Raw genomic sequence first — 6,603 nt, 5'->3', positions numbered from 1 at the left:
CCTTGGTGGAATTTCTAGCAGTGGTCAGGAATGTGCATCAATGCATGCAAAATGCAAGCTGAATTCTCTCTCTTTCTCTCTCTCTCTCCCTCCCTCTCTCTCACACACACACCTACCTTCGTAGAACATAAGGAAATTACAACAAATTGTAGATTTTCCAACCGCCAGAAGAAGTACAATATATTGCAGTGATAATCTATATTCAAAAATGTTGTACTTAGCATACATTTTGTGACAAGAATCTACATTTTGCATATGTACATATCTTTTCTACACTAGCATCTGAAATTTTATAGTGTCCCCACCCCCAGTCATTGCTGGCTGCTCTAAATAATAGCGTGAATTATCTAAAAACAGAAGAAATGCTTTGGGAACTTGCTGTACTTAGTCATAGGGAAATGGCTATAAGGACCCAATTACATATTGTGCAATTAAAATTAAAACTATATCTTCGATAGATAATGTGTAAGTACAAGGCAGCACTCTTCAATTTCTTTTTTAAAACACATTTCCCTGATTTTCAAAATAAGACAAATGAGTTTAAGTTGATTATATTACTGACAGCCTGCCTGTACATTATACTCATTCAGCTCTGTCTTCTCATTCACATACCCCAAAGCCTAGACTACCACCTTTGAGTTCCACACATTTGTGAACACAAAAGAACATACTTCCAAGGGCCAATTCACATAAACTGTTATTCACTTATCAAGTACAATCATCACACGATAAGCAACTAATTTAAAGGTTTGGATTAGTATGGCGGTGCTGCCAGAGGGCATTGATGGGCTTCCATTTTGCGTTCCCTCATGTTCCCCTTGGCTCAAAACATCTCTATTTTGTCCAGAAAGGCAGGCTACCATGCCTTAGCAAGCCAGAATAAGGAAAAACCACTTGAAAGTCCCTGCTGGAACGTTCTATTGAAATGGATGAGAGTCTCCAGTCCACCGCATTTACCAGGTGTGGGGAACCTTTGGCCGTCCAGATGTTGCTGAACTACAACTCACATCAGCTCCAGCAAGCATGGTCAATAGCCAGGAATGATGGGAGTTATAGTTTAGCAATATCTGGAGGGCGAAATGTCCCCCACACTTGGTCTATACATTGGTGGTGTGGTACATCTTAGAAATTGTAACATTTAATCTCCCTCTGTTTCCTAATTCAGTCAAGATAAATACTGTATTCCTCTTCAGCATGAACACAAGAGGCTGTCATGCACAAGCCTTGCCATTAAACACCAAATTATGCATTGGCCATTAGGCAGAGTGAGGCAGCCTCCTCAAGCACCATATACGGGGGGTAGGGAGTGGTTGTGAGGTGTTGGAAAAGAGAGCTATGTGGGCCATACAGACTCCCTTGTCCACCTAAGCTAACCTGCTACCTTCAGCAGGATGCTGTCACATTGCCCATGCAGAATAAGAGTCAAAGGCCAGTCCATTCAGCTTCTATACGTGGAAGGATATGTGAGTGGCTTGTCCTTCAGCTGAGGTGGCAAAATGTCTTCCAAAGGGAGCACTGTGATTGTACTTATATATCGAACTAGGTATATAAAAACTATCTGGACTGTCCACTGAGGAGGATTCTGGCCGCCATTCCTTCTAAGCAGAGGAGTCAAGTAGGTAATAGTGAATAGAGCTGCTGTAGCAGACTGAACATGTGCCAAAGGTAGTGATATCACAGAAATGCATAGAGAAGTGTAGCTAGTATGTGGGCAAAGCATCACAGTGGCATAGAATAATTGGATGAGACCGTTGCTATGGCTATGACGAATGTAGGGGTATATATATGTATGTACCCAACCACCATTTTTTAGTTGAGTTATGTACTTTGCTCCAGTAAAGGGTTTTGCTGAATAAATAAATTTGGCTTCATTATTGAGTCTCCTCCAAAAAGAACCTAGTTGTAAATTCCACGACACCACAGACTGGAAGCGTTCAATATATATCCCAGTTTCAAAGAAAGGGGATCCCAGGGAATGCAGTAATTATCAAACTATTGCATTAATATCCCATGCAAGTAAAGTAATGCTCAAGTTTCTACAACAAAGGCTCTTACCATATATGGAGCGAGAAATGCCAGATGTCCAAGCTGGATTTAGAAAGGGAAGAGGCACCAGAGATCACATCACAACATACATTGGATAATGGAACGGACCAAGGAATTTCAGAAGAAAATCACCCTGTGCTTTATAGACTACAGCAAAGCCTTTGATTATGTAGATCATGAAAGCTATGGAATGCTTTCAGAGAAATGAGGGTGCCACAGCATCGGATTGTCCTGATGCGCAACCTATACTCTGGACAAGAGGCTACTGTAAGGACAGAATAATTGGAAAGGGTGTGAGACAAGAATGCATTTTATCACCCTATTTGTTTAATCTATATGCAGACCATATCATACGGAAAGCGGGATGGGACCAAGATGAAGGAGGTGTGAACATTGGAGGGAGGAATATCAATAATTTAAGATATACAGACGATACCATACTACTAGCAGAACCAGTAATGATTTGAAACAAATGCTGATGAAAGTTAAAGAGGAAAGCACAAAAGCAGGACTACAGCTGAACGTCAAGAAGACTAAAGTAATAACAGAAGATTTATGTAACTTTAAAGTTGACAACGAGGACATTGAACTTGTCAAGGATTATTAATATGTTGGCGCAGTCATTAACCAAAATGGAGACAATAGTCAAGAAATGAGAAGAAGGCTAGGACTGGGGAAAATAGCTATGAGAGAACTAGAAAAGGTTCTCAAATGCAAAGATGTATCAGGATCATTCAGACCATGGTATTCCCGATCTCTATGTATGGATGTAAAAGTTGGACAGTGAAAAAGCGGTAAGAGAAAAATCAACTCATTTGAAACGTAGTGTTGGAGGAGAGCTTTGCGCATACCATGGACTGCGAAAAAGACAAATAATTGGGTGTTAGAACAAATTAAACCAGAACTATCACTAGAAGCTAAAATGATGAAAGTGAGGGTATCATACTTTGGACACATAATGAGAAGACATGATTCACTAGAAAAGACAATAATGCTGAGAAAACCAGGAGGGAGTAGAAAAAGAGGAAGGCCAAACAAGAGATGGATTGACTCCATAAAGAAGCCACAGACCTGAACTTACAAGATTTGAACAGGGTGGTTCATGACAGATGCTCTTGGAGGTCACTGATTCATAGGGTCACCATAAGTTGTAATTGACTTGAAGGCACATAACAACAAATCCATACTGTGTCTGCCATTGAATGTATAAAATCTGTATAAAATGTGCATATCCATATCAGTAATTGCAATATATCTCATCATAGCAGGGAAGAAGACTGTGACCAGGTGACCATTTGCCTGTTCAGTCTACTCTCCCAGTGCTGGTAACTGTTGACAGGCAACTTCATGGCCACTCCTCTCCCTCCTTATGGTTCTTTATCTTTGGACAGGGATTGGAATGGACACTCCTTCAAAAAAGAGCAGGGATAGGAAACCTGAGGCCCTCCAGATACTTTACGACCACAACTCCCATCATTCTTGATCCTTGGCCATGGTAACTGGGGTTGATGGGAGTTAGAGTCTAACAACATCGCAAGGGCAAAAGGTTCCCTATCTCTGAAATAGAGGACTATCCTCTGACAGTCTTCAAATAGAGAACTATCCATGTAAGGTTGGACACATGGCCACCCTAGTCTGAAGTCTTTGTCTCAGTTATTTGTGAGGGCCCTGGTTCATTGGGATACAGAGGCATCCAAAAGAAAGAAGCAAATGAAGAGGCCAAATGTACCTTTTGAGGAACTAAAATCTAGGTGTGCCACTGCAGAGGAGGCTTGTTCCTGAGCACTTGACAGTCTAACTTCTGACTGTGTTCTCAGGTGGAGCAGAACCTCCTCTGAAAGTGTCAACTCGCAGGCAGTATCATTTGGGAGTCCTTTACACTTTTAAGTTAAAGACCACTTTTCATTAGTTTACAGTTCAGAATAAGCTCACTTCTTCTACACAGATCAAATGCCAACCCTCAGTTACAATATACAACTGAAGGCATATCGGCAGCAATATTTAGCAACATTTTCCTTCGGCTAAGACCACAATTTGGATGTGAACAATAACAGCAGCATAGAAATAACCCCAACATTTCCTCCTGTTTGTTTACTTGGAGCATGCAGATGCTGTGCTCAAGTAAGTGCCCAAGGTTATTATTATTTTTCTTTTTTGACTGTGGAATGGGAACATCTTGGGCCCATTGCAATTAATATTGCTAATAGATTGCAGGTGTGCCTAGTGGTTTAAAGGGCACACAGACAAAAACTAGTTTCTTGCCCTAGGGGACTTGTAATCTATCACAAGCATCTGCATTACAAAGGGCAGTAGGCAAGTTCAACAATGTTGTTTACTTCCAAACGGCAGTGAGATCATAATTGCAGAAATGAGGCCAGCAGTAGAAAGCGTCTGGAAATAAATATAATGTAAAGGTGGATTGCACCTTTCCCCTCTTCACTCTAGGATAAGGAGTGATTTGTAGATCTGATTTCTGCATTGTTTTCTTGGGGAGTTTTGGCACAGGAGTATCGTTGTGCGTTCTCCATTTCTCTGAGTGGAAGAAGTTCTAAAGGCAGGGCAGGGTTTGGTTTGGGTGGGACAGCACTGGAGATCTACTGCATTTTGGAATATTTACTTTATTTACAAATATGTGAGTGGAGGCAAACAGCAGACACTACTAGGAGGCAGCAAATCCACTACCCCACATCAGATTTCACAGGGAGGGAGGGAGGGAGGGAGAGGGGGGGGAGAGAGAGAGAGTCACTTGCATCCTTCACCCGCGGCACAGTTCAGGGCCCCTTCAGAAGTCCTTGTTGTGCATTCCTGATTTGTGCTCATTATGTTATCAGGGCGGTTATATGCAATCCCACTTTCAACATTGTGCCTGCAAAAGTTTTGGGGTGGTCACATTGCTTTATTTCCAATCAGGGATATTTGTGTCTTTGCCCAAGCACTGACAGCTATTTCATTCAGCCACACATTCAGCCAATGATCTCCTAACCATTAGCTTTCATCAGTTGACCATTCAGCTATTAACCAGTATTCTAACAAAGGCAAACTCAGCCAGCAGCCATAATACTGTTCTTACCATGATCTATCGCTCTCTGTAATAATGAACTCACTTGCTGAGTGCCAACAGAATTGGAGCCAAAATGGGGCCACAAAGAATCAGGAAGGAGGTATCAGAATGTTTGGGGAAAACCCAAGGTTTGCAGAAGTACAATTCTAAGCAAAAAAAAAAAGGTAAGGAAGGGGGCAAAAACCAACATCCCATGCTCACTAAAACACCCCATTGGGGATTCAAGATGTTCATGGAATATTGTCAGGTGGAAAAGAAATATGAAAAATGGAGGTGAGAGGCGAGTGGAAGGCCTAGCTTGAGCTTATATTTTCTGGATACTTCCCAGAAGATACACTGCAACATTTTGTTGAAGGTCCCACTTGTCTCATGCCCAACATTCTGCCACTCTGTCCCAACATTGTATCAGGTGATCAACAAGCGGTGACAGCAGTGCAAACATTTCCTTTTTTTTCATAAGTGAATTGTTGCCATGCCCATGGAGGTGAAAATAATATTTTACTTACTCTTAGGAAGAAAATTTTGGCAAGGACAAAACCTGCCCTTAACTGCCTGGTCCTCACCGGCACAGACCCCCTAGTGTTGTGTCCCTCAGAGATCCTTTAACTATATAAGCCCACATAGATCCAGGGCCTGTCATAATTTCATTCATTCATTCATTGGCTATCACTCGTGGCCAAGTAAGATTGAATAAGGTGTTTAGCTTTATACCAGATGTTCCCTAGTTACAGTTATTGTACAGTACTTTCTGTTGTCACAGCCCACTTTCCACAACAACTTGTCTGCTAAGGAATCCCTGTGTCTCTGGCAAGGAACTTCTCTGTGTAGCAAAGCATTCTGTGGCATATCCTAGGCTGCAGTCATACATGATGACTAGGCCTTGTCATCTCCCCACATGACCTGAGCATGTAACTGAGAATGCATCTCAAATTACCCTGTAGCTGTGCATTAAAGGGGAAGGTCTGTGGTAGTGGGCAGCTTATTTACTTACTGGCTTGCCAAGTCTGGTACGACAGAATAGGTTTTACCATGCCAGAGAAATTGGTGACACACAATGGGTCTTTTCAATAGAAACACCTAGACCATGGTGCTTCATCACCTGGGAGTGGGTTGCCAGGTAAGAAGCATCCCAAACCCTGAGATTTCAGGGGCATGCCCTAGTGATGTCATAGGGGGTGGGCCCTAGTGATGTCATTAAGCATGATACATTAAGCATCAGCCACAGTTGTTTGGAGCATACCTCTTAAACAAAAAAAATTCTCAGATTGGAAATTAAGATAGAAATCTTAGCTAAATGAGGCTGTTTCCAGGTCCAGCTGAAGTGATGGAATCATTTCTTTTCACCTGCTTAGACAGCCTGGGTATACAACATTTAATCCAGCCTACTTGCTTCTGGCAAGAAGGATTTAAGTGGCTTCAGGCTACGCCAGTCACCAGAAGGCCGTTGTAGGAAGAAAGCCTAGTGTTGTGGAGATGTTAGATGGGAGCACTCAGGA

This window comes from Rhineura floridana, chromosome 1 (genome assembly GCF_030035675.1).
Source record: "Rhineura floridana isolate rRhiFlo1 chromosome 1, rRhiFlo1.hap2, whole genome shotgun sequence".
In the NCBI taxonomy this organism is placed as follows: Eukaryota; Metazoa; Chordata; class Lepidosauria; order Squamata; family Rhineuridae; genus Rhineura; species Rhineura floridana.
Note: the sequence above shows the minus strand (reverse complement) of the source record.